The sequence below is a fragment of the Melospiza melodia genome, chromosome 3 (assembly GCF_035770615.1).
Source record: "Melospiza melodia melodia isolate bMelMel2 chromosome 3, bMelMel2.pri, whole genome shotgun sequence".
NCBI lineage: Eukaryota > Metazoa > Chordata > Aves > Passeriformes > Passerellidae > Melospiza > Melospiza melodia.
This window is the reverse complement of record NC_086196.1, coordinates 22395030-22422672: the sequence shown is the minus strand read 5'-3', so window position 1 is coordinate 22422672 and position 27643 is coordinate 22395030. Positions and strand designations below refer to the sequence as shown.

At 47.2% G+C, this 27643-nt stretch overlaps 1 long non-coding RNA gene across 2 annotated transcripts; it reads left to right on the top strand.

Annotated features, from left to right (window-relative positions):
- The first annotated feature begins 5299 nt into the window (after positions 1–5299).
- Positions 5300–12538, top strand: LOC134415519 (uncharacterized). 2 transcript variants are annotated; one of them, XR_010027069.1, is made up of 4 exons: positions 5308–5430; positions 9217–9300; positions 9833–10020; positions 11349–12538. It is a non-coding gene; the product is annotated as an uncharacterized LOC134415519 (long non-coding RNA). The 2 variants fall into 2 exon arrangements; XR_010027070.1 differs by lacking the exon at positions 9217–9300 and having other exon boundaries at positions 5300–5430.
- The last annotated feature ends 15105 nt before the right edge of the window (positions 12539–27643 follow it).

The following is a 27643-nucleotide window of genomic DNA, read 5'->3' as shown; positions in this document are numbered from 1 at the left end:
GACGGGGCGGGCGGGCGGCCGCCGACCCCGCTCCTCCTCCGCCGCCTCCTCGGTGCCGACGGGAGCCTAGCAGGCGGGAGGCTGCCGGGCGGGCATGCCGCGCTCCGCTAAGGGCTGGCCGCCTCTCCGCTGCGCTCCCAGCTCCGCTCCCCGCGGGCGATGCGCACGCCGAGGCTGGGAGGCGGGGGGAGAAGGGGAGGGAGGGAGGAAAAAAAAAAATCAGATTAGGAGCCGGAGCGGCCGCGCAGGGCGGCAGCACGGGCCGGGCGGTGCCGGAGTTGCCCGCGGCGCTGCCCTCCGCGGCGGCGGAGCGGCGGCCGCTCCCGCGGTGCGTGTGTGCGTTTGTTTATGTTTCACTCCATGCGGATGCAGAAGTAGCTCCGGCGGGAACCGCGCTGTATCCAGCCGGGAGAGGAGCCCCTCACGCCCCCGGCGCCTCCGAGCTCGCTCCTCGTCGCTTCCGCAGATATCTTGCCTTTTGGGGGGGTGGTCCTTCGCGCCCTCCGTCGGCAGGAAGGCAAGGAGAGCGGTCCTTTGGGTTACGCCGAAGACTTTTTCCTTCTTCAAAACGCCCTAAAGGGAGCCGAAGTCTTAGCATACATCCAACTGCACACTAGCGTAAACCTGTCACTTTGCGGTGCCCCCAAGCCACGCGCAAGCAACCCCCCAAAATCTCACAGCCGGCGGAGCAGGGGGCAGGAGAAGGCCACCCTGGGGGCTGGTCGGTTCAAAAAAAAAAAATAGTAATAAATCCTCCTTCTTGCAGGGAAAAAGCAAACACAACGGGAACAAATCAAATCGCCAGTCTTCCAACAGGTCCAGTAGCTTTAAGCCCTCCCTAGGGCTGCCAAAGAGAATAGGTTTTGTTCCAGCATCAACACCACATTCATAACCTCCTTGCTCCTGCTGCTGCCATCTTGACAGTTTTTCCCCCCTTCACTTAAGTCATTTAAAAAGCGCAGGAAGACGAGGCAGGGAAAGCCACATCGGGAGGGGCGGGAGGCGGCGGGGGGGTGCTGGATCGAGAGCCACCTCCACAACCGGCAGCAATCGAGATCCGAATTCACGGGAGGAAGAAGCAGCGCTGCTGCATGGTTCCTGCTGCTCCTGCGCCTTCAGCTCCAGAGAGCCTTCCCTTTAAAGGCGAAGGATGGGAAAACGGCAGAGCGCCCGCTCCCCCTGCGAGCAGCCGGCGAGAGGCAAGCGATCCGCCCGCGCCCAGCCCGTCCGCCGCCGCAGCCCGCCCGAGCAGCCTGTCACCCTGCTCGCCGCCGACTTCCACATCCCGCCTCCTAACAACCACCGGCAGCAACACAAAGTTATAGACACACGCAAGGAGGCTCAACCAAACCGCACGGCTCGGCACGGCCCGCCCACGGGCGGGCGGCGCCGCGCAGGAGCCGCCCCAACGGGGCGGGAGCGCCGGGATGGGGGGAGCCGCCGGAGCGGGGCGGGCTGGAGGAGCTGCCGGCGCCTGGCGAGGGCAGCGCCTCTCTGCTCGCCCGCCCTGCGGCTGCAGAGCCCTGTCCGGCCGGCCCAGGGGAAAGCGCTCAAGCCTCTCCAAGTACTCGGTAAATCCCTGCGAGGGTTGTATTAGGCCTGTTTCTTTTCTGTACTTGTTTTCACTGGTCATAAATTATTGGTGTACAAGCTGTTCTGGTGAACTTTAAAATATAGAGTCGAATTTAGTAATTCTTTGAAAACTTTGACTGTGCCGTTGGGTGATGCCAGGAACATGTTCAGACATGTCCACACGTGAATACAGTGCCACTGTACCTCCTCCTTGGAGGCCATGCCCTAGCAGAAAGCCCTCCAAAGTAGCTTGCTTGAAGATTTTAATTGTGGGTTGAGTAAAGGGATAACCCACAAAACCAAGGAACATAAAAGCTATTAATATGGATGTAGTTATAAATACTTCACATGGCAACATCTGTGTATCAGTTCTCACCTGGCTTGATAGAGACCTAGACTGTGGACTAGATTTAGTCCAACAGTAGCATTGTCTCTGAGACAAGATACAATAGCATGGACTGAGAAGCAGTGTGCTTCTGAAGCTTTGCTGGATAGAATTAGCAGACAAATCAAACTATTCCTGATGTATTGCATTATAGACAAGTAGAGAGATTTGAAAACCATTCCATTTTATTAGAAAACATCAAGGCCCTGATCCGTAGTCAGTGCCTTACACTGCTGCTAAGTAGGGCCTAAGGGTCTGGTTAGGTTTTGAATTCAAACGCCACTGAAGTTAGGAATAATTTAGTGTGATTTTATTACAAGGGACAGCATTTCAGTATGCATACAATTAACCCCTGGTTATCTAAATGTACCAGGAGACACTGAATTAATCAGAATGAATGCAGGTTCGAGTAATGGAAATAATGGCTGCAACTCCATTTTGGGTCACCATGTTGAGTGCCTTGCCATGGCTTTTGTTGTAACATGGCCCCTACAGGAATGCTAGGCAGCTCAAAAAGACAGCAGCCACTCTGCAATTGTGACACTGGCATTCATGTATATGATTTAGCAGTTGGTAGGGAGGAAAACCACAGTGGCATTGAAGAGCCAGAAACCAAGTTCAGACAAAAAGACGTGGTGAGAAGATGCTTAGTCCAACATCACATCTCCAAGGAGGCTTTCCTTGTGGCTTTCAGCAGTTAGCCATAGAAAGCTGCCTGTGAACCGTGACTGCTGCTCAGCCCTTTCCCAAAACTAGCTACTGCTTGGGGCTGATTTTGACCCCTGCAGAAACCTCCACGTGGAGCGCATCCTGAGGTTCCAGGGAAGCATAACACTTTGACCTTGGGCTGGGTTGCAAGCAGCAAATCTAGTCCTAAATGATATTATCATCTTCATTTATTTATTTAATTGGCATTGCATTACTCTACAGGCACTGCTATTAGGTCTCACTGTACTGGATGAAGGCCCTGCACGTGGTAAGAAATGCTCCACTCCCTGGCAGAATTGCAGTCTAAGTGAGGCAGGAGAGGGCGGGAGAAAGGAAATAAGTAAGTAGCAACCCTATTAAAAAGATGATGGACTGAGGCACTGAACAATTACATGACTGTACTGAGGTCATACAGGAAGCCCATGCCAGAACTGAGAAATAAAACTGGATCACCTGAGTGCCAGCCTTGAGCAAGATTATCTGTCTTCTTCAGAATTCACTGGTATATCAGCCACATAACCTTTATCACACGTCATGATACCAGTTCTTCACAGCTCCATGCAGCACGTGTGTGCCCGTGATAATGCAGTTTAGGGGCGTAATTAAAACCACAGTATAATTTTTCCTACACATTTTGCTTATGAAAAGTGCATGAGCAAAACAGAAAGACACAGGAGCTCTGCTCATTGTGATTCCATGCTAGCCCTCTGAAATACACATAAAAACCGATCAAAATTGAATCTAAAGCTTGCACAATTTTCAGTCTCCTCTTTTAAGTACTTTCATGCCCCAAGGGTGGGATTTTCCAAAAGGCTCCATTTATGGGAGTTTTATCACTGACTTCAACAGGAATAAAGTTAGGCCAGCCCTCAGGCCATTTGAAAACCAGCTCACTTACTTTGCCTACTTAGGCTGCAAGTGTTTTAGGGCAGGGCTGCATCTGCCTCTCCTTTTATCTACTATGGCCGCTCAAGCTGATGTGGGGAACCTGTGCCTATCACGGTGTCTGCATTATATGGATCTGGCAGGGTTACAGTCACATGGCAGCTAGAGAAGTGCAGGTGACGTTTCTGGCTTCACCTCTCACACAAATATCCTAACTGCAGAAGCAGGGTTGGAGATAAAGTTGCATGGAGGGCTGGGAGACCTGGAATTTCTTGTCAGTACAGCATTATGGACATCTCCTGTGAAGTGTACTGCCGCTCAGTAAATGAATGTTATATTGCACTTACGTTAAACAACAGCTGCATTGTCTGCGTGGACCTCACACAAACAAGCATATCAGGGGTTGTTTTGTGAGGCACCTGCAGCCTGGTCCCTGAGCGGTTTGATCCCTGCAATAACCCTGTGTGCCCCTCCCAGTCACACCGTGAGAGAGTGGCTCCCTTTATGTGTTTTTGTTCTTCCCGCAGTTCCCTACTGTGTCCTTTAAACACAGACTGGGCAACAGGCAATAGGCTTTGTGCCTGATTCAGAGCGACCTGGATGCTGATGATTAGAAAGAAATGTCATTTATAAACCAGCCAAATTCATACCCTGAGACTAACTTTTTGGTCGAGTTTGGCTAAAACTGGCTAATGGGTTTCACAGTTGTTATGGAAAGGTTGGCTGACTGGCAGACACAGAACAAGGGTCCAAATTGTGCCATGGAAATTGATGGGTTTGCCAAAGAAGGCCACAGATTTCTAACTATAACATTTTCCCCGAAGTGATGAACAGCAATTTAAAGATCACTTCAAGTTAACTTCAAGTTAGACTCAGCATTATTTATGAGGCCTGCAATACTGGTATTTCCCTGATATCCCTCTTCCTAATGTCCCATTGAAGGAGCATCTCAGCTTCCATTGTAAACCAATAGCCAAGTTCCTGATGTGCCATGTATGTGATTCAAATGTGCTTTGAGGGCCAGGAAGAAAGGTAAGAGGTGGTGAAAAAGCAAAAACTAATTACATGTTTTAAACCCTTTTAAAAAAACTGCTCTTTAGGCTGACACTGCTCAAAGGCTTGCTTCATAATTTTTAAATACTCGGGGGTACATGCAATTTTTGAGTTTATACTGTTAGGGTGCAGTCAAATTGCTGAGATACACCAAGAAATTCCGCTTTTATTATTATTATTAATCTTGGATTATATGAGAGAATTTTGACTTGTAAAGATAGACAGCTCTCTCCCTTAGCTTGGGCTGGTCTGAATGACCAAACGCTGTTCTGCCCCGCCACTGACTCGTTGTGCAACGCGGCCGTGTCCACTTAAGCCCGTCTCGGTTCCCCCCACGTGGGGTTAATTAGCCCCACTTATCGCTTAATTGCTCCATCATTATAACTTAGCACCTTCCTGCTCCCACACGGCGCGGGGAGGGGGAGCGGCTGCGCTGGCCCCGCCCCCTGCGGCCCCGCCCCCGCGCCGGGCCCGCCCCCGCCGCGGCCCCGCCCCCACCAAGCTAGGCTGCGCCGTGCGAACTGAATGATGTCATGCTCCGGGGCCGCGCGTGACCGCCGGGGCCCGCCCTCGCCGCCCATTGGCCGCCGCCCGTCGCCCGTCAGGCCAGCGACGCCTCCCATTGGCCGGCGCCTCCGCCCCGCCGCCGCCCCTCGGAAAATAATAAACAATCGAGTAAAATGCGGCGCGGGGCGGGGGTCCGGGCGGGCTCCGCGCCCCCTCCCCGGAGCTGCCCCTCGCTCCGGGCCCTGCCTGCAGCCCTGCCGCCAGAAAAGCCTTTCCTCTAGGTGCTGCGGCGCTCGCACGGAAATTGCCTCAGCCAGAAGGTACTGCTGCCCTGAGGACCAAGCAAAACCATGTCTCGGCTTTCCCCGATCCCCTTGTCTTAAAGCTAAGTTGTGCCAGGCTGCAGGTGCCCTTCAGATGTGGGTTGGAGGCAGCGGAGAGCTGTGTGCGGAGGGAGGGGAAGGGACTGAGTGGGTACGTGTCTGGCAGCCAGGTGTGCCATTCCAGTGTGCCAGATGCCTAGAGGTAGGGCACCGAGAGGGAGACCTGGAAGCCACACCTCTGAAACAATGTCGGTTGTCAGTGTCGGTTGTCTTCGCGGGACCAAAAACGTCCCCGAGGTGACTGTCCTGCCCGCAAGGTGCTGTGCAGAGCTACAGCCTCGATCCTTGCTTCGTTGGGGTGGTGCTCACACAGCACAGCCCTAAAACAACTACCTCTCACAGCCCTGCCTCCCTCTACCTGCAAGCAGAAGGCGCGCTTGTCCAGCAAGGGATTTAATCGGGGATCAGGTGACGAGAATGAGGGCTGCGGGAAAGGATTTACCTTTTCTCAGGCTTGCAGCCTGGCCTCTCCTTTTGACAGCAGGTGCCCAATACGGCCTATTTCGCTTCCTCCAAAGAATTAATTATTTTCTCCCGTACGTGGCCCCTGGAGGAAAAAGTCTAAGCACCTCCCTCATGCTGTCATCCTGTATTTCCAGTGATCAGAGCACTTGTTCAGGAGCTGAAGATGTGGCTCCTGGTCCTCTTCCCAGGACGCTGTGTTTTCTTCTCTGACAGATGTTTGATGTCAAGTACATAGAGCACACTTTCAAAAGGGGACTGAAATCCAAGGCTGGTCCCCTCCCTTCCCCATGGCGATGTTATTATTGCTGGGTCATGGCCTCTCCTTGATTGCTCCCGTGAATCCCGAAGCCCCACCCTCTCCCCCAAGCAGCAGTGCGGGTTCAACAGGCTGCTTGGAAATGGAGTGCGTGCCAGGCTGGCCTGCCTCCCTGGTGAAACACTCCTCGGGAAGGTCAGAGCCAGGCATCTGAACCCCGGCGGGCAGAAAAGGAGAAAATGACCTCGTGTCTCCTGGTGTGTGTGAGGGGCACTGCAAGGCACACAGAGGGAAGGAAATCTCCCCTGGGGAGTTGAGGAAGGGTTCAAAAGGGCTGCTGAAGTGTTGAGCAAAAGCAGTCAGCGGCTTAGCACATGGTGGAGAAGTTGATTATAAGCATTTGCAGCTGGTTCTCCTCTCGAACCTCGGAGGAACTGGGTAACTGCTGATTCAGGAGCTGCATCAAGTCGCAGGAATGGGAAGGGGCTCGTGTTTCCCGAGTGCCTGCGGAGCCGCAGAGCGATGGGACAGCGCTGGGCACCTCCTGCCTGCCGTCCCGTCCTGGAAAAGCGATCCCAGCAGCACGTTCTAAGAAGCCAGAGCCTGTTGGTATGTGCTGGATGTGCTCTGAGCAGGCTACGCAGCCGGGGCCGTGGGTCTCGTCTTGCATGGAAACGTGTCCGAACTACGAATTCCAGCACCGGGTCCGGGGGAAGACAGGCACAGAGCTGCCCAACTTGGGGTGGTTGTGTGTATGTGAGAGGCAGAATATCCTGTATCTTGAGATGCTGACAACCCAAAAATAGGCCTTTATTGCCTCCAGGATTAGGCATCTAATTAGGAGCAGGGGATTTTGGGAGGGCAGTTCTGAACTTTAGTGCCTCGGTTCTGCCCCGGTACTGTTCTGCTCTTAAAGACTTTACATTCCTCGCAGCTCATGTGAACGTGACTCAAACAAGCTCAGGGCATGCAGTTATAGCAACTGCCCTGCAAACTCTTCCTGGAATCTGAAAAGTTGAATTCTTCCATTGCACACACCCTTGCCTGCTTTGCAAAATCATTTCCTTCAGTTTAGCAAACCAAAACTTCAACTAAAGTCATTCACTGCCAGTTTATCTATGGAGAGGCAATGACAGCAAGAGTGAGACCTGATTTTGTTGGTTTTTAAATGTATTTTTGGGGGCAATTTTATTTTTTGAGCCCACCTAATTGAATACATGCCAATCTGCTAGAGAGTGTGCTGCTTCTAAACACAGTGACTACTCTTCATAATAGGCATGTCTAGTTTAAAATATAGGTAGAGGTATTATAAACCTTGTTTAGCCAAAATGGACTTGTTTCCTTGGAAGTAAACAGGGAAAACTGGGGGAGGAACTCTAGCTGAGGTCTGACAGATGTTCAAGTATGTGAAGCTTAAAGAGGAACGTGTGCTATTCAGTTTGCTCACGGAGCCTTTGTGACCTGTGTCTTCGCAGTAATGATGACACAAGCTTTTTTGAATAAAAGGAAGAAATTAACTGCCGTGGCTAATTGCACCCTTGCTAGCTTGCTAACCAAGGACACCATTTGACTGTGAAAATTGTTGGTGTACCCAAATCTCTCAGCTGGAGAGAATATCCAAAGTGAGAGTGTTCCCATATCTGTGGGTTAGAAGGGCTATTTAAAAAACTTCCTTTAATTAGAAAATTAAACACGATTGCTTTAAGACAGTGGTGCACTGCTTTGAAAAATTAAGATCATATGGAATCATTTATTGCTTTTCAATATGCATTCAGTCTCTGGTGCAATTTTATGTACTCACTAATGCATAAAGTTTTTTGGAGCAGGAATAAAGCACCACAAAGCATGATTTAATGCTATAGGGTCACCAGATCTGTTTCACATTACTGGATGTTTCAATCTGCTGAAAAGAAGGGGTTGTCCCCAAACCAATGAAACAATGATGGGAAAGGGGGGGGAAGCCCATAAATCTGAAACACTTTGGAAATATAGCACACATAACTAGAAAAACTTTTAAAAGAATCAGTGGGGATTTGGCTGCATAAGAGATTAAAATTATGTAAATTTATATTAAGAACAGGAAAGTTAAAACAAAGTTGCTATTAACAGCACAATACTTGGTTGCAATTTAAGGTATCTTAATAAATCATGTTTTCAAACAGTACAGGCCTACGTAAGCATGTGACTGTAAGAGAAAATAAGAGCAAGTAATCCGGGAGTGCACAAAAGTGCTTTTGTTTTTAGTTCTGTGGTCACTGGAAGTGCCTATTCTTGTGCTTATTCACAAACACCTCTGGCTCCTTCTTGCAGAAATCCTATCCAAACGTTTTTGTTCTGACTTCGTTAGAGGACTTTGTGCTTTGGTTCTTTTCATATGACTTGTTCAGGGTTCAGTCTTACAACGCCTTTCCTCTGGCAAGGGACTGAGATGGGTCCTATGCCTTCACTGCATTTTTTTTTTTCTTTTGTATTCTTCCCCCCCCCAGAATGACAGGCTGTGGGGCAGTCTTTGCTCTCAGGGCCTGGGCATTTCCCTTGCACTGGTTCAGCAGGGATCAACAAGAAGAGGCCAAGTCTGACAGGTAAACCGTGCCTGGTTTGAGCCACCTGGCAATGAACTCTGCAGGCATGGGAGGCAACCTTTCTGCTTTTATCGTGAACCTGAGAGCAGTATAACTGTCTGGCTAGTTATAATTTAACAGAAACCCCGTTTTTCATCTCGCTGTGGTGGTATGCTTTCTTTTAAATATCATCTGTGGAGTCTCCCAGTGAGTGGGAGCTTCAGTTTTGCTTTGTATTTCTTACAGATACTGACAAAAAACTAGTCCATCAGGTTACTGAATAAGAGCCATATTGCTTCTTAGAGGCCTAAGCACACTAAAAAGACTTTGCAGTAATTTTAATACTTCATTCAAAATATTTTTCAGTATATATTTGTCATTTATAACCAATACAATAACTGACTGGGTTTTTTTATTAATTTTGAAATCTTATATTTTCAGCTTTATTAAGCAAGTAAATTAATATTCAGCCTTCCTGTAGCACTGGAGCTTGTTCATCATGGCTGTGCCTTCCATCATTCTTTGGTAATTGATATTAGTAATTTCAAATAAGTTCAGATCTTTTGTTCAAAATAAACAGAGTATATGTGTGTCTTCTGGATCAGCCCCGTAATGTGACCCCTCCTGTCTGCTCAAATTATAGCATCAAAATAAAAATCTCCAGAAAAATTGAGCCAGTTGAATGAATACATCATCAGTATTAAAACCAGCACCATCAGGACTAATTGCTGTCTTCAATTAACTTTTGCTCAGATCCTATATCTTAGCCATTGGAAAATCTTAAATAAAATTCTCTTTTACGTCCTCTCAGGCTTTTTCAAAAACAGTTGTCAGTTTAGGCATATATTCCTACTTTAACTTGTATGTATGTTTGTTAAGACTATTGCTTGTCTGTAGATGGCAATAGCATTACAGTGCTGAAGTGGCCCCCAGCCTGTAAAATAAGGCTGTGATGTTGGTGAGCATTAACTTTGAGAATGAAGAGAAAAAAATATCTTGCCTTTTTCTTTTCTGTTTGTTTGATTGTTTTGTTTGTTTGTTTGTTTAATGTCTGCAGCAGTGGCAGTGGGGACTGTTCTACTTGCAGGAATGTTGGGACTAATCATGTGAGAAAAGATCCTGGAGTGATGAGGCAGCATATTTCCCATGTCTGAGGTCAGGATTTGTTCTGTGAAGCTGACCTTTAAAACAGCCTGAAAATGAGGAACGTGGCACCAGAGAGCAGAGCAGGAAGCATGAAATTATGTAAGATATGTTTCTTCTGCATATGAAATACTTTTTTTTTAAAGCTCCAGGTTTGTGATTCAGCATTTTCTGCCACTGAGAGATACAAGAAAGGGGAAAATTCTGTAGCAAAGAAAGAAAGTCCCTATTGTTCTAATCAAAACCTAATAAAATATTAGCCACCAGGTACTTTTGTTCCCTTCTGATGAGCTGGGGTTGAGATTATATTTTTCCCAAAATCACTCTCCCCTCAGCCTCCTGATCTGAGAACCCTGGAACAGAAGACAAAGTTTTATTTAGGCACAGCCTGGGCACCTTTTCTATATATAATCTGTGTGAAGTGCCTCCAGCTTTGTTGGCATTGGATTCCTGGGTGACTGCTGTTCCAGCTCTGACAAGCAACTGCAGGACAGGCCTGTGATGAGGACACTCCAGGGTGCTGGTGCCCAGTGGATGTTTGGTGCAGGACAGGCAGGTCAGGGTCCCCCCAGGGCTAAACCATCAGCTTGGGTGAGGTTGCCAGCCTGGGTTGGATCCCAGCTGCATGGTGATGCAAGCCCTAGACACGAGCTCTCCTCTCTGACCTTATGCAAAAGTGCCTTCACTGCCTTTTTTTCCTTCTTGCCTTTTCGCCCTGTGCCCCTTCCCTTGTGGAGAGGCGTGAGGGTGCATTGAGAGGTTTGATGCAATTGCCAGATGCCCCAGCCTGTTGCTGCCTCCCTGGTCTTAGAAATGCTGCCGACCTGTTTGGAAGGAGAAAATGAGGGAGCCATTTCATCCTCTCCCTCTTTGGAGGCTGGTGCTGTGTTCAGATGGCATTTACCTCTCTTGATAAAGGAGGTGGCAGAGTGGGGAGTACTCGCAGATAGTGGAGCTCAGCTGGGTCCATGGAGAGACTGGTCCCTGGCAGAGTGTTGGCCTCAGGATGGTGGCATTTTCCCAAACAATTCCCGGGTATGGGCATAAAATGTCTGCAGTCACTACACTTCCATGGGTAAGAGGGTTTAACAGCCTGTTGACAGCTAATCTGTGCCCAGTGGCTCATTTGTCCCTATGGATGTGGTCTGGGTGTGCCTGGGGCGATCTGTGCTCACAGCAGAACCCTGCACAGGGGCAGCCTTGCTCTCCAGTGTTGAATTATGTCGCGGGGAAGAAGGAAGACGGCCTTGTCATGCTTCCCCTTTACCTGCTGAGATGGCAGCAGCAGCAGCAGAGGTGACTGATGGCTCTTTTTTGGTTGCTCCAAATGCCAGACAGAAGGAAGCAGGCATGCATCTGCCTCAGACTGTGAACAGATTTCTTTTTTTTCTTTTTTTTCTTTTTTTTTCTTTTTTTTTTTTTTTTTTAAGAGTCCTAAGGGAGAAGCAAATGGATATAAGCATGTACTGTATTTGTGAGACCAACCCTGGGATGGCCTGCACGTTATAAATTGATGTTGAAAAATGGGTGGTGGAACATTAGAGCCACACAAAATGATTCAGAGCCTGAAGAAAATGCTTTGCAATGGGAGACATGGAGCACCTTGTCTCTTTAGTTTATCAAAAAAGGCTGAGCAGAGAATTGATTATGATGGTGAAGGAACTTCCTTGGAAGAAAAATACCAGGTACTGAAAGGCTCTTTAATCTAGTAAATTATGGGAATGTGTTTCAGCAAGCTGAAATCAGATACATTCATATGAAAAACTGGGCACAAATTTATTGGAATGAAGGTGGTTAATCACCATAACAAGCTGTCAGGATAGTTGGAACATTTTCCAGATGTGCCCAAGCCAAGACGGGCCTGTTTCTGAAGGGCGTGCACTAAGCACCGTTAAAAGCATGAGGGACACTGCAGTCAAGTCTCAGGCAAGGTAAACAGGTGATGTTTGAAGGACTGTGATGTGTGACAGGCTTGACTAACAGCTCCCAAAGGAGCTGTGAAGATCTAATGGTTCCCATCTGTCCTTAACCTCCCAGAGACCGAGAAAAACAGCACTTAGCAGAAAGTGGAAGGGAGGCATCAGAATGACAGCCTCATTGCTGGCACACTCCGGTGACCTCTGTTTCTGGAAGGACTGTGTCTTTCACCTGCTTGGGGCTCTGCTAATGTTTGCTCTACTGCCAACACAAGAACAACCTTTCTCCAGTCCACAAGCTCCACAAGGTACAGATTCGCATCGGCACCTTTCATTTTAGAAGAGAATGAATAAAAATTTGTGATGCTCAGCGGCTCAGTGGTAGCTAGGATAAGTAGTTTCCTTTTTCAGTTTTTGGTTTTTTAAATTCCATCTTCATAAGCTTTGGTTTTGCCTGTTCTTCGCACCTGCTAGTTTCCCTAGTATCCATTTCCTTGTATTGCCTTTGCCACCAGGCTCAGTGTATTTTCCTGCATTGATAATCTGTGGTGCAGGATGCCTTGGAGGGTGCTTCCTACCTATGATTTGACAAAATAAACACTGTCTTTCTTGCACAGATTTCACACGGGATGGGTATGTCAGTGATGTGCTGTGTAGATAAAAGCTTGTCAGGAACTTTTTGATAAAGTACCTTTCATCCAAAAGTACAAGTTTGTATCTGCTGTAGCTATTGATGGAAACACACTAAGCCGTCTTTGCAAAATACCTGCAGTCTGTATCTTGAGAAGTGCCCTAATCTAATTTTAAAAACAAGGCTCCTTTTCCAGAAGACCAGTTGGTGGTGAAAATCAGGAATTTCTTATCTCCTATTCCCTTTTCTGGGGTCCCAGTGCTTTCATGCTTATTGGCCATCTGCCAGGGGTGATGCAAGTATTTTATACTCTCAAGCCCTGAGACAAGTTTGCTCACTTTTCCTGGTTCCAAAGGGCAAGGTACAAAGTCAGAGCTGAAACAAGGCAAGTGATTTCCACACAGCATCCCTGTCTTCAAATTGGAGAGACATGGATTTGAAAGGTGGACTGTTTGCTAGATAAGGCATTGACTGGATGGATGCAGCCAGAGAGTTGTGGCCAAAGATTCTATGCCTAGGCTGGTGCTGAGTGGTGCCCCTTGAGGCTCTGTCTCTTCAGTATCTTTATTCATGACAGTAGGACCAAGTGCACCCTCAGCAAGTTTGCAGATGGCATAAAGCTGAGTGGTGCAGCTGGCACAACAGAGGGAAGGGATGCCATCTAGAGGAACCTGGACAAACTGGAGAAGTGGGAGCATGAGAACCTCCTGAGGTTCAGCAAGTGCAAGGCGCTGCAACTGGGTCAGGGCAATCCCAGACAGTACAGACTGGCAGAAGAACTCATGGAGATCAGACCTGTGGAGAAGGACTTTTGGGTTCTCGTGGATGAAAAGCTGGACAGGAGCCAACAGTGAACACTTGCAGCCCAGAAAGCCAAACGCATCCTGGGCTGTGTCAGCAGGTGTTGTCAGCAGGTCAAGGGAGGTGATCCTGGCCCTTCCCTCTGCTCTCTCAATCCCCACCTGGAGTGCTGCATCCAGCTCTGGGGTTCCCAGCACAAGATGTGAGCCTGTTAGAGGGAGTTCAGAGGAGGCCACGAAGATGATCAGAGGGATGGAGCACCTCTCCTGCTCAGATAGGCTGAGTGAGTTGGGATTGCTCTTCTCTTGATGGAGAAGAGGAGGCTACAGGAAGACCTCATTGCAGACTTCCAGTACTTAAAGTGGCTTATAAAAAGAGGGAGAGAGGCTTTTTACTTGTAGTGATAAGACAAGGGGGAACGGTTTTAAGTTTAAGGAGGATAGGTCCAGATTAGATGTTAGGGAGAAATTCTTTACTGTGAGGGTGGTGAGCACTGGAACAAGTTGCCCAGAGAAGCTGAGGATCTCTGGAAGTGTTCCAGGTCAGGCTGGATGGAGCTTGAAGCAATGTGATCTAGTGGAAGGTGTCCCTGCCCCTGGCAGGGTTGTAGGAACTAGTTGATCTTTAATGTCCCTTCCAACCCAAACCAGTCTATGATTCTATGAATGACGGGGGGGTGCTGTCATCCAGTTGTCATGGCATTGTTGTCAATTTCCACAAACCATTAACCTGGTTCATGGACTCTCTAGAACACGGAACTTAAAGGTAGAGCAGGGTTTTGAAGTGACATCTCCAGATAGTGAGAGTCCTGAACTTACTTTTATGTGGGGAAAAAAACCTTTTGAAGAATAAGAAATGTTGGAGGGTGAGGATGGTTGTGTTTGTTTTAGATTTGGGGTTTTTGGTGGACACACTCCAAGAAGTTTTCCAACCAGTTTTCCTGAAGTCCTCATACCTCTAGAAAGCAGCAGAAGTGTCTGCATGAGCAAAGAGCTCCAACACAGGAAAGTACAGAGGATGTAAGAAGAATAAGGCTTTAGCTGGAGAGATGGAAGTGGTGAAGTCCTGCAGCCACTGGTAGGGTTTTCTGCAAAGACTGCAGTTGCAAACAGAGCCTGGCAGGAACTCACCCAGACTTTAGGAAACATTTAGTTTTAGAACTTAAGAACCCCATGTTTTAGTCTGAACTGAACGCATGAGTCTAAAACTTCTTTAAACTCTGGATGAATGCTGCTTTTAACCTTACCCTGTAGCTTGGATCCATTTGTTTAGTCATTGCCCAGATGAAGGTTATTCTTTGTCTCAGAGAAAAGGTTTACCTTTGCTCTCTGTCTCAGATTAGCTTACTGTTGTCCCCACAGTTTGTCTGCATATCCTGCTGCTAAATGTGGATAAAATTAGCAGATTGTCCTTTTACTCCCTTTCCTTTCAGCTTGTTGATGCAGGATTCAGGATGCATGGTAATGTGTAACTGAAGGATGTTGGCCCTGCCCAGCTGGCTTAGATCTCACCTCTAGGCCTGTACTCAAAAAAAACCCCTACCTATTCTGAGCAGCATGGGAAGCTCTCCAGGGCCCAGAATGTGAAAATTAATCAATTCTTGTAGAAATGTTTCTGTAATGCTGTGGAATCCAGCCAAGAGACATGATGAATGTGAAAGCTGTTTTCTAGGACATCCAGTTTCATTTAATTTTGTCAAGCCCATAGAACTTTTCAGCAAATGTCTGTATCCTTCCATCCTGCATCCTTTTGTGATGTGGTTACCCTGGCAATCCAGCTGACTTTCCAGAAAAGCCAGAAGTTCATTGACTTGCTACATTAAAGGCCTTCAGTAGGCTTCAGCATCTATTGATGCCAGTCCTTTCATGGGCTTGGACTGTTATGAGGAGACATCTGCAGAGAGGGTTATGCTTTAGCATGCTTGGTTGGAGCTGATTTTTTTCCTTGTTTCTTCTTCACTCTACATGGACCAAAAATCTTGAAACACTGAGGTAATTTTTCTGCATATCATCAGACTTCTGTTCCAGCAGATTCTCTATAGGGGTAAAGTGTTCCAGTAAAGGTCTTTTCTTATGTACCTCCCTTCAATGTGTTTGTGCAATAGTTTGACTTGAAAAAATCTCAATATAATTCCTTCCTTTAGGCAAGCCACAGAGGGACCAATGTTTAACAAGTTCGTCTATATTTTCCACTTGAATTTAGCATTTTTTTATCACTTGAGATTAAGAAATAGAGCCTAAAAGGTACTTAAGTATGCAGGAACACTGAGCATTGAAATGCCTGACTCCCTGAGTGCCACATGGAGTGCTTGCACTTTATGAGGGGAAAGTTTGGTGCCTCAGAAGAACAGAACCTGAACACACAAGGAGCTGCTTGCACCAATCAACGGAGGTATGAGCCTTGCGGGGGAAATCACACGGGGAAGACCAAGCAGGCAAGAGCTGCTCTCATGATAAAAAACAAACAACAAACTAATTTTTAAAAACCCAAACCAAACAACAAGCCGTGAAATATTAAACAGAGGTTGACCCATCCCCTCTAGTACCTTCTGGTTTCCTTGCACTCATGTTTTTGGAGAGGATACAGTCTGTACATTCTCCTAGGATGTTGTCAGTGGATAGGATTTCTCCAAGCTGAACCCTGTGGGAGGAGGAGGAGGAGAAGTGGAGACACTGATGATGAAGGGGTGGAAGAATAGGACTAAGGGAGCTTATTGAAGCTCTTAACCATAGTAAGCCCAAGCAAGGGCCATCTTTTTTTACAAAGGCATGGTCTTGGGGGTATTTTTGAGGAGCCTGTCATAAGTTAAATCCTACAAGTGCTCCAGGTTTCACAGCATTGGGGTTTCAGGGTGGTTCAAAAGCCAGACTCCTCTAAGTCTGTTCCAGATATTGTGATTTTTTGAGAACAGGATCCCAGCAGAAGACAACCACTGAGATACAGAGATACAACTCATTAGCACAGTTGCCCTTTAACATGGGGAATTCACAGGTGAATTCACAATCTGAAGTTGTGAGAGTCACTGTTTCTTGTAAGACCACCTGTATGTGCAAGAAGCATCCCAGAATTACTGCAATCCCAGGAATAGATGGCACTTCCAGCTCCATTTGCCAAAAGGTCCCTACATGAAGGGGCAGCAAGGACCCCCACCAAGAACTTCTGCGCTCCAGGGTGGAGACAGCCTTACATCACCCAGGCAACACGCTGACAAATATATGTTCAAAATGATGAGTTGGAGACAGGGATCCCTGTCGAAAGGTAGCCAGCAGAAGCTTTCCAGAGGTTTTTTTGGGGGCCTGCCTGTGTCTTTGCTCAGGACCACACATGCCCTGTACCCTGCACCAAAAGATGCTGCTGGTGCTGTGACAGGGAGGCTTCAGCTTGAGCCATTGCAAGGCAGCATCTGGCCATGGGGAGAAGGCTGGGATAGGATTAAGCAACACGAAAGGGGTCACGGCACCAAGAGAGTTCAGGAAGTTTGGAAGTACTCTCAGACACATGGTGGGACTCTTGGGGATGGTCCTGTGCAGGGCCAGGAGCTGGATTTGATGATCCCTGTGGGTCCCTTCCAACTTAGATTATTCTGCGATATAAGGCAACCCCAATTTCATGGAAGCCCTTGCTTCCCAAAATCATTATAATTGGTTGTGTATTAAAAACAGATCTGTTTAAAAACATAAATCATGGTGAAGGTTGGGTTATCCCTGTCCTGTGGAAGGCTCTGCTGCCCACCTGCCCCACACTTCCCTGTCCAGCAGCTGCCCTGCAGCCCCTCACGACCCTTCTGCCCCCCATTTTTGTGTCCAGCCTGCCTGATGTGGGACACAGGACTGTATCCCATGCTGGGAGTGTGGGTGTTTGATATATCTTTTTTTTTTTTTCCAGTATTTCACAGACATTTTCGGGTTGGAGGGGGCCTCTGGAGCTCATCCAGTCTGAACCCTCTACCAAAGCAGGGTCGCCTAGAGCAGGTGACGCAGGAATGTGTCCAGGTGGATTCGGAGTCTCTCCAGAGAAGGACTCTCCACAACCTCCACGGGCAGCCTATTCCAGTGCATACAGAAGTTCTACCTCATGTTGTGGTGGAACTTACTGTGTTTTACTTCATGGCTCCTCATCCTGTCACAGGGCAGCACCAACAGTAGTCCGGCACCATCCTCTTGCCTTTGAGACAGACACCTATGCATTAATGGGATCCCCTCTCAGTCTTCTCTACTCCAAACGGAACTTTCTGGAAGGGATCTGAGGCTAGTACGGTGTATTTGCCAGACTGTTCTCAGCCTGGCGGTGACACTCCGGGGTGTATTTTTACCCTCTCCTTGCCAGGCCGCCGCCGCCGCCCGGCCGCGGAGCGCGCCCGCCATCTTGTGGGCCCTGCCCGCCTTGCAGGCCGCCCTCAGCCCAGCCCCGGCGGCGCTCGGGGCTTCAAAGGGAGATTTCCCGAGCAGACTTAAAATACGGAAGATAACTGGGACTGTAACAGGCTTCCTGGAGAAGTTGCGGATCCTCATCCCTGGAAGTGTTCAAGGCCAGGTTGGGTGGAGGCTCTAAACAACCTGGTCTAGTGGAAGGTGTCCCTGCCCATGGTAGGGGTGTAGGAACTTTAAGGTCCCTTCTCTCCCAAACTGTTCTACGATTCTGATTCTGTGATTTTGCAAACAAGGGTAGGAAAAAGCCGAAAGCAGTGTCCTAAGACAGGCTTTCCCTTTTATCTCTGGGAAGTGGCTGATGGCAGAGTGGGTGGAAGTGCTTTCAGAGCCCCTGCAGGTGCAAGTCCTGTGGGGAACCTGGGCTATCTGGATGACTCCTGTTATCCTAAAGACAGATATCCCCACAAATCCTTGCCAGTCTAGGATTTAATTGGCCCAGCCTGCTAATTTTTTACCGTCAAAGAGTTCAGCATGTGCAGATTCTGGGGAAGATGAGCAAAGAACAGGGAATGCATTTTGACTGGAAGTGCCACTGAATCGCAGAAGCAATGAGCGTGGTTGATGAGAAATTGCCTGCTTGGCACTACTACAACAGCCTGCTGAAGAGAGAGTGATGCAAGTGCATGCACACTCCTCCAGGAAAGGTTGAGGAACAAAATTTTGCCTCCCCTGAGGCAAGAGAAGAGATCTCAACACAGAGTGGTGCCAGATGATGGCGTGTGATGTGCCCAAATACAAAAGTATTCCTACAGAACTAGGGGCTAGCTTTCCTTTTTCTGTCAGTCTTCCACGATAATTTACTGTTTATCCTGCCTTAGCCCGGACTCTCTGTTTTGCCTGGATAATGGAACAGTGGTGCCTCAATTCACTTAAAATACAGCATTGAACTTGACTGTTGTCACTGATGGTAGATGCACCAAAGTCAGAGGAGAGGGACCCACTGACAGCAGTGCTTTCCAGCCTCTCATTCCCCAGTCTGTGCATACATCCAGGGTTGCCCCATCCCAGGTGCAGAATTCAACACTTTCCCTCACTGAAATTCATATGGTTGGTGATTGCCCAGTCCTCTGATTTGTCAAGGTCTCTCTGCTGGGCCTCCCTGCCCTTGAGGGCTTCAGCAGCTCCTCCCAATTTAGTATCATCAGCAAACTTATCCAGGATCCCTTCAGATTCTGCATCCAAGTCATTTATGAAGATGTTGAGGGAGCCCAGGGCCTAAGATGGAGCCCTGTGGAACCCCAGTGTCAGGCCACCAGTCTGCTATCACCCCATTCCCTGTAACCCTTTGTGCCTGACTGGTGTGCCAGTTGCTCACCCATGGCTTGATGTGTTTATTCAGCTCTGTGCTGGACATTTTGGCCAGAAGGATACTGTGAGAGAGTATTGAAATCTTTACTGAAATTAAAAAAGATTACATCAACTGGCTTCTCTTGGTCAGCTAGGTGGCTTCCCCTGTTGTAAAATGAAGTTTGACAAGAAAGACCTTGCCCTCAGGAAGCCATGCTGGCTGTGACCGATGAATGGTGGTTTCCTGCTCAGTTGTGCTTTCCTTGCAAACCTTGTTCCTCTTCCACACCAAGTCACTTATGACACTTTGCTTCTGATTCGTCATTGCTGCCTCATTTTGGAAAACTGAAATAAATGCTGGACAAAGCAGGAGAACTGCAGGGCTGCCTGGATGCTGTGCTGTGGAGGCGGGTGGTTGAACTGCAGGCAGCTGGCAGTCAAGCCTGTGAGTGTGACAGAAGGAAGAGCTGAGGTGGAGGAGTGGGATGGAGGGTGCCCAAGCAGCACCATACAGCCCACCAAGGGCAGGCAAGGGGATGGAAGGCAGTCCCTGTTCAGAGAGGGAACACCGTTAGTCTGAAGAGGAAAAGGGAATCTGGCAAGGACAAGTGCGCAGTTTTGTAATGGTACAGGGGACCCCTGGAAAGACCGTGAAACGAGAACAATCAATTAACAGGCTGCTGTGGCTTCAGAAAAGCCATTATAGACAAACTGGTGTAATGAGCACATCTGATGCACAGAAGCTATTTAACCTTCAGCCCCTTGCCTTATAGAGCACCTCTGGGGCAGTGGGTAAAGCTGTTAATTATTAAGGTCAGCCCTAGGAGACAGAGGTGTCCTCAAGTATGGGCTGCTGTGATACACTCAGGTAATTTCCCCATTATGTCAATAACTAATTTCCTGAATTGTTCAAGAATTGACAGATTAGCATCCATTAACCAAGTCTTAACTCATGGCTGTGGGAGCAGTTACAGGCCACAAGGGCTGCAGAACCCATTTGTAACTCCTTGAGCACATGTAATATATACACATAGACAGTACTGCAGCAGCTTGGTGTTAGTAAAATAAATAACCAAGGTATGTAAAAAGGCTGGGCAGGCAGTGACAGGCACTGGCTTGAGCAGATGTCTCAATGTTTATCCTCAGGTGCTCTGAGAGCACAGGATGAAGTCACTGTGACTTTTAAAGAACTGTGTATTGAGGAATTGTAAATTAGCAGAATCAAATAAACCAGAATACCAATTATATTCTTATATTCACTACCAAAAGGGCTTTTTTTTTTTTTTTTTTTTTTTTTTTTTTTTTTTTTTTTTTTTTTTTTTTTCTGGGGAAAAAAATCCATGCAGCAAACATTTAATGGATTTGGTAAGTGTGACTTTTTACATTGTTCACCCTTATGTGGCAAGACAAATCTCATTGCTTTTATTTATGGAGGCCATATAATTTTGTGTACCTAAATGCAAGCCTAGCACAGCCTATGAAGAACCTTTGGAAACTGCAATACAGGTAGGTAAGAAATTCCTTTGATTCACAAAGTGGTTTTGTTGTTTTGCCTCAAAGCCAAGAGCAAAAACGCAGCTGTCCTGAGTGGAGCTGTTGTGAAGGGACACAGGGGGCAGAGTGCTGAGGCTGCCTGAGCCTGGCACAGCGGCTGCGCCCAGCTCCTGGAGCAGGAGGGAAGGGCTGTGGGACTGCCCCGCAGCGTTACCTGAGTCTGCACTGACCTGCCTGACACTCTTCTGGCTGACTGCCTGGAGTTAGACCAAAGAAGGCTGAGGAGAGACCGCAGAGACAAGGAAATGAAACTATGGGGGTGATAAAGCCTGCTAATACCAACATTCCTTTAGGGGATCAGTGGGGAGCGAGGTGCTGCAATCACTGCTGCCAGCCTGCTGCCAGAAGGGTGACGAGCTGCTTTACCAAGGGCAGCAATGAACACAAAAAGAGATTAAACCCTCTCCCAGCACAGATGAAAGGGCTGGAGACTGGGGGTATGGAAAGGAGGTCAGAGCAGCTTCTCAAGAAGAAACATTACTGGACTTGCAGCTGCACCTGGGTGTCCCACCAAAGCTGGGGATGATGGGCTATGGGCTGTGGGAGGGGATTTCAGGGGCTTGTCTATGCTGCTGAAAAGGTGGAAAGGGGGAAGTTCCAAGTGCCAACACTTCCCTCAGACTTAGGCTTGTTTCCTGGTTTGTGGCAGGCTTTTGGCTGTACTGCCAGCTGTTCTGCCCCAAGGGGAGACTTTCAGCTGTCCACTGCAGGCTGTTTGGAGGGGAAGGGATTGGCAGGCAGTGTTCAAAGACAGCAGTCCTGTTTAAATGCCAACACAGGGAGTAGGGTGGGCGAGACAGGCAGGGGGTGCCAGCCCAGTCACAGGGTGGTGAACATGGCAGCAGCCCTCACCTCCTAGAGTTATGCCCTGGGAGAAATGTCAAAGCTGGAGTGAGTAGGGACACTGCTCCCTTACCTGGAATGATGTCTGGCTCCCCCCCCCCCCCCCCCCCAACATCCTTTACCAGACCTTTCCCCACAAGCCTCATCTCACAGGTATTCCTTAGGCTGCCGTGGCTGCAGCATCTCTGCAGTACCCCTGTGCAAGGGGCAGGTGGCCGTGGGAGAGGCCACAGTGGGAGAGCAAGCCCAGGTGCACCACAGGCTGGAGCTGTCTGCCCACCAAAACCGCCCAGGCGGCAGTGACTGAAATTTAATTTGCCTGGTGCATTCCATGGACATTTTAATCAGCATTTCCTACAATCTACTTGGCAAAGAGGCTGGATTGGCAGCTGCCTGACTGAATGGGCTTTGCACCCAGTCTAACCTTCTCCATTCGCAGTTTCCAGTGCTGGAAAACCTCTCTGTCTCACTTTCAGAAGTTTCTATAGCAATCACAGCCATCCTAGTGAAGCACTGGAAATGGCAGCCCATTCAGATTGTAATTTTGCTGGACAGTAATTGCTCCTCTCTCCACTGGCCTCTGAAATGTTACTTTTTGAGAGACAACAACTGCAACTGGAGGAGACTGGTCCTCTGCACGTGTTTCCAACCAGTTTGCTCCCCCTGCCCCCTGAGGAACTCTGTTACCTGTTTAAAGCATGTGAACCTCGATTAGCAGGGAAGTGTTGCCAGGCACATCATACCTCAACTACAGGAAAGACCTGACATGAGTGATGCTCCTAACAGGCCTGCAGGAGCAAACCTCCCCACCCAACACAGCATGTTGTGACCTGAACATTATCCATCACTGCAGGTAGAAAAAGTTACAGAAGTGTGTTTGCCTTTGCTAATTGTAAAAGACCAGAGCACTCAAAGGTTTTTTCTTTGTGTCAGTGAGATTACTTTTCCTAGTTTCCTTGACTTCAGCTTAAACACTCACTTGATCTTTTGTTCCATGCTTCATTTTTCAGTGGCTGTGATTGCTCTTAATTACTGTGACACTGAAGAACCATGTGCTGAAAATACATTAAGTAACTTCTTGCAATAAGAGAATGTGGTAGAATTATCCCACAGCTTGTGAAGAAATCAGTTAACCATTTCTTAAGCTCTTGTAATAATCTTCCTCTATACTTTTATGGCTATTGTTGCCTGCTGGAAAAATTAGCTTAAAGCTGAGTAAGGGGAATTGTGGATAAGTGTTTGCAATTTGGCTTTGGATTGACATAGTGTGGTTGCACTCAGAGAATTTGAAGTCTTTGCTCTGGCAGCAGTACTCAAATCTGGGAATATAGGATTCGCATTGGAAAAGAGTGGATTTTTATAACTATTTAAATGAACAATTTCAGCTAGAGAGTAGATTAACAGAGCCAACTAAACCCTTCACCCTGACAAAGAACTGGCGGGAGGACTATAGAAACACATCCAAAATTTTACCAACGTGAATGCAGAGTACTAGGTCAGTGAGAAGCATTTCTGTATTTTAATGGCTCTCTTAGAAATCAATTCAATTTAAAACAAAAGTTGTTTTACAAATATGTGGAGAATGCAGAAGGCTGGAGAGGGAGCAAGTGGCCTGCATCCTCCATCTGCTCCATCCTCCCTCTCCTCTCATGCTAGGAACTGCTACTGCAAGTCCCCCTTCTGGGCAGACACAGAGGCAAAAGCAGGCAGTGCCCTGAAAAAAAGGGTCAGAAATGTCTCCCATTCTGCAGGTGCACGGATGCACCCCTAGACCCCACACCCTGTATTTTATGTGTGCCAGAGCTCCTAAGGCCCCAAGCCAAGCAGCAGGGAAGTCTAAGCCCAGGGGTCTTGGGGAAGCTGAGACACAAAAACCTGTGCTTCTCCATCAGAAATGAGGTCACAGAACAAGAGAATATTAAGTACCCCAGGATGAGGAGCAATCTTCATTGACAAGAGATGGACATTGGGGATTGCTCATTTCTGAGAGCAAATGGATCAGGGTAACACAAGAGGAACATCCACTGGACAAACAAAGCTGCAAAGGCAGATTGGCAAAACCTGTTCTTGAAGAAATTCAGAAGAGGCAGCAAAGCCTAGAGACTTTTTTTTGAGCAAAATTTCTAATTAAACCCTGACAGCTTACTGCTGCAGGATGTTTGAAAGAAAAACAAGATCTTAAATTGATCTGGAGAAGGGTCCAACGTTTCCATGAGTGGCAAGGCATGCAAACATTTTTGGGGGTACATCCTTTTCCTTCACGAATCTGTGTGAATCTGTAATGGGAGAGTAAGACATCCCATTCTGGATGCTCTTCTCAAACACTGGATACCATAATGCTGCAAGCAAGATACTGGAGCAAGTTGGTTGCTTGACTTTCAGTATTACAATATCCCTCTTCAAAAAACAGGAAAATACAATGTTTGCAGTAAAAGGTGTAGAAATAGACCCAAAGTTCAACCTAAAAATTTTACAGCCTGGTTTCCAAGTCCGAACTGCTTGCCATCTGCCAGCAGGACCTGTGTGTGCCCCTGGCATCCATGGAGGAGTGCCATGCTCAGCAGCGCTGTCCCGCTCCCAGCACTCAGAGCTGCTCCTTTGGGACACCTGCACTGGGGAGCTGCAGTGATCCTCAGACCCTGCTGTCAGCCCTTCCGTGTGGGGGCTCTCTGCCAGCCTCCATGTTAGCCAACTGCTTCCCCAGCAATTCTCTAAGCTGTGCAGAACCTGTAACAACTAACCACAGAACTAACTGGCTGACAGCACAAGCACATCTTGGACAGTAAGAATCTCAAATTATGAGGGGAAAAAAGCACTTTAATTGTGGTTTGCATACAGTTATTTTGTCTCACCCTCAAGTTGTTGGAGGAAAGAGACAAAGAGGTGGAAAAAAGGGTTCCAAACCCAAAAATTACGGCTGCTGGCAGCAGTAACTGAGGCAGACAAATCTAAACTACTTCTGGAGGAGGATCTTTCTGACAAGGCCTGGGTATTCCAACCCAAAAGTTGAACCATGTGTAGGGCAATGTCTACAGCTTGTGCAGCCAACCACATGGCCAGAAACTGGCAGTGCTGCCAATCCAGGTTTCCCCCCTGGATACAGAGATCTAAGAAAAGCCATCACACTAAGTCATGAAGACCAAAGGGCTGGAGCACCTCTCCTATGGAGACAGGCTGACAGAGGTGAGGTTGTTCAGCCTGGAGAAGGCTCCAGGGGGACCTTACAGCACCTTCCAGTACCTAAAGGACACTGCAAAGACCTGGAGAGGGACTTTTTACAAGGGGTGTGTAGTGACAGGACTGGCTTTAAACTGAAAGAGGAAGGGCTTAGAGTGGCTATCAGGAATAAATTCTTTACTGTGAGGGTGGTCAGGCACTGGAACAGGTTTCCCAGAGCAGCTGTGGATGCTCCATCCCTGGCAGTGTTCCGAGACAGGTTGGATGAGGCCTTGAGCAACCTGGTCTAGTGGGAGGTGTTCCTGCCCATGGCAGGGGAGGTTGGGATTAGATCATCGTGAAGGTCCATTCCAACTCCTTAATATTCTGTTATTCTAATTAACAGTGGGTCTGTCTATCCAGAACACATATCTAAAATTAGCATGAGTAAGTGACAAGTTTATAACATCTGGTTTTATTAATTTTTATTACAAGATAAATTCTTCTCAAATAGCAGATGGATTTGACAGTGTTCAGTTTGTAATATACTAGATTCAAAATGACATATTTAAAAAAATATTCTCTATACAAGGAAAATCCCAACAGAATTTACAAAGCCACTGTATTTCAAATGTATAGGATCTGAGGTTTTTATAAATCTTATAGGAAATTCGTTATTACAAGTAAAAGAAAAACTACACAAATGGTTTACAGTTTTAATCACAAAAATAATTTTTTTTCTTTAAATAGATTCTTAAAATAGATGCATTAATTAAAACAAAATCACTACGAAGAGGCATGTGGTGTTTAGTGGATGACATTAATTCTGTAACCCAAACAAGGAGACTAATCCACTCTGAGTAGCTAAATTATTTTTTTGCACTATTTACATACTTTACTGAAGTATTTTCATCCCAGAGCCTCAGCAAGCATCTTAGAATATTAATGAGGGAAGCCTGGCAGCACGCCAGAGTTAGCAAGTGAGAAAGTAACATCATTCCCATTTTATCAACAGGGAAACTGAGGCACCGGGTGTATTCAGACCCAGGAAACTGCAGAAAGAAAAATCCTGAACCTTAATTCTGTTAGCCACGTCATGATGGAGAGACTGTTCTTCCTCCTTGCTATGTGGCTGGTGACCCTGCTGGGCACTGTTTGAAACCTGCTCAGTTGCTTTTTTTCATGTTTAGATTGCTGCAAAATAGGTGACATCTATCCATCTATCCAGCTGGGTTGTCATCACAAACACCTTTACTAAAAGAAAAGCCATTAATGGTTTTCCTTTTCAGATCAAAACCCAGCACCAGCAAAAAGTGCCTCTTCACTCCCTCCAAAGCCTTTGGAAGACTGTCTTGTTCTACCCAAAATACTCCAATTGTTCCCTCAATCTGCACAGCAACAAATACTGAGAACCAGTAATTCTGAAAGACAGAATTGCACTATTTATTATTTTGTTTAAAAAGCAGTTAAATTTTTGGGCATTGTGAACATTCTTTGGTCAATCAAGTATTTGAAAGAAGTTAGTTGGGAGATTCTCAGCCAGGATGTGACCTTTAAAAAACATGAAGTGTTTCACATGGTCCATAATCCCCAGGATTTTACTTCCTATGACAGCAAAATATTATACCACATCAATAAAGGTCACTTGAAACAACCTTTAAAAATAACTTGTCAAAAATGTTTACTGAACGTCTAAAGGAAATAAAAACTTGTTTCAGATCTGAGATGACATAATTTCACAAGGAAAACTTAAAAAGCCAGGACTTAAACTCTGGATAGAAGCATTCAGCACAAATCTAGCAATTTTTAAGGCTATTATGGAGCACGCATAATTTAGTCACAGGCATCTCACTGTTTACATTTTGGGTAATACAACATCTTCACGTGGAATAAAGTCATGGACTGTTGCTGTCTCACAGCAGCAGGAGCAGGCCAGGCAGCAGGGGACAGGACAGCTGGGAGCACAGGTGGCCCAGCACCCTGGGGCACAACAAACCACTCTTGGCCATGGTGTCCAGTAGGATTCTGGCCAGCACCAGTTGCCTGGGAGGTGTCTGACCCCAGAAGCACACGCCCAACTCAGCACTGGAAAAAGGCTTTATACATGCTACAGCATCATCAAATAAGCAAATTGGGCCTCACTTTCTGCAGGGAGGTAGATGGGCATAAATGTGCTGCTTCTGTGGTTACAGGGGCACCCTCTGCCCTGGACACATCTGGGCTGGCTGAGAAACAAGTCCAATAAATTTTTCCTTGTGGACCTGACCCAAAAGTGGCAAACCTCCTTCTGCAGCACAATCACAAATACAGCACAGCGATTTAGGCAACTTTTCTTGTTTTCAGCCTTAAAACACTCTGGAATCTTCCCCATTTCTTTTCCTTGATTATTGCTAGTACCTACTAGGGACTCCCAACAGACAAATTCCTTGCTGGCCAAGGAAAGACTGCACTATGGTGTTATTTAGCAATAGGTCCCAGAAGTAGTGCTGGCTCTGGAAGCTTTTGGGGGACTTCCCTCCTGTGTTTTCACAGAGCTCACCTATATCCTTAGAGGCTTTCAGTGGTACATCAGTCCCACTGCAGTTAGGAGCTTTCAAAAACCTGGGGCATCTGAGTTTGGGGTGTGCATTCAGACTGCAGAAAAGCCTCAAATACCAATGGGCAAAGCAGCAGCAGCAGTTTGAACACAAACAGGGATCCTGTGGGTAAAGGAGCTTTGTCATCACCCACACAGGCAGTGGAGAAACACCTCACTTCCCTGGCCTGAGGCAGTCTCTGTGAGAATGAAGAACCTGCCAGGACCTCCTCTCCCATGTGTCCCAGACATGTCATCTGTGTTCTGCAAGACTGCACATTTCCCCTATACCACCTGACAGAGGAGGGCATACAGGCAAAATACAGTTTTAAAGCCAATGTAAATAAATATCCAGATGCAAAGTGCCTTAGGTTATCTACCAGCATCTCCCATTTTCCTACAACACGTTTTAGTTCAAGGCAGGAAGCATTTGAATGCTACTCAAAAAAAGTCAAGGCTGAAGCTTCAGGAGAGTTATCAGTCCCAGGCTGATAAGTATAGAGTGCCACATATAAATAGAGAAACACACACA